The sequence below is a fragment of the Wasmannia auropunctata genome, unplaced genomic scaffold (genome assembly GCF_000956235.1).
Source record: "Wasmannia auropunctata unplaced genomic scaffold, wasmannia.A_1.0 LD336006.1, whole genome shotgun sequence".
Taxonomy (NCBI): Eukaryota; Metazoa; Arthropoda; class Insecta; order Hymenoptera; family Formicidae; genus Wasmannia; species Wasmannia auropunctata.
This window is the reverse complement of record NW_012026884.1, coordinates 138,428-139,673: the sequence shown is the minus strand read 5'-3', so window position 1 is coordinate 139,673 and position 1,246 is coordinate 138,428.

Here is a 1,246-nt window from a genome sequence, read left to right as displayed (position 1 = left end):
CGTGCATAATCTTCAGGTAATAAATTCTGCACTTTAGTGAAATGGTACGCGTGCATTTTATTATTTTTCAGAATGCGCTGTATCGTACTTTTTGAAATACCAAATCTTTGGCTCAACGTATACTTATAGAAGGATCTTCATTCAGCGCCAACAAAATTGTCTCTTCATTTTCATTTGATACCGACGTATCGATTACGACCGCCACTGTTCTGTTTTCTCATAGATCCTGTATCTCGCAAACGATTTATTAAACGTAGAAATACGTTTGCTGTCGGCACTCTACGATTTGTAAACGTATACTCCTGTACGGCAAAATGCAAATTTTGATCACATTCAAAATAAATTTGCAACATGTCACAATATTCGTGAGTCGTATAATCCATTGCTATTTTAATTAATAAGGCACTTTTTTGATGGTTAGGATAAATAATTAAATAATTGACAAATGAAAGTAAAAATATTTCTTCAAAATCATATTGGATAGCAAATAAAAATGTTCGTAAAATTTGCAAAATTCGTATTTTATCGTACAAGAACACAAAATGATTTTCCAAATATAAAGCGCCAATGCAAATGTATTTCTATTTTTAAAAAATCGAATGTAAGATATCTGTGAGAAAAAATAACGGTGGTAATTTTGTTGGACAAAGATCTATCTTTTGTATATGATTATTGACACGAGAAACACAACTTCATTTTTTGCAAAAAATTCTATTTAGCGACTAATCATATTTCGCATACACGTGAAAAAGATCATATAATTTCCACAATTTGCATATTTGAATCAATGAAAAAATCTTAGAATTTATAATAATATCAAACATTATCAACATCGATTTAGTATACAATTATAAACAGGTATTCGATTTAATGGTAATTTTATTTTTATACTGTTCTCTTTAAAATAATATTACAAGCATACACGTGTGCAAATAATACTTTTAATATTAAATTTCAGATAGGCTTTTTCGAAATGCTTGTAAAACTTGATAGTGCAACATGCAATAATTTTTAAATAAATAAGTTATTATCAGAGTTATTGGAGAATGTACTTTTAAATATACGACAATAAATGATTTTTCAATAAAATGGGGCACCATCCCATAATGCGCAACACGTACGTCAAACATTAAATGAAAAAATTTTAGCGAGGTTTTAGTTTTGCTCTGAATTATTGTCAATGAATTGAAACAATTTAATGAATATTGGACTTTGTTAACTGAGTCGACAAGGCACACAGGGGATA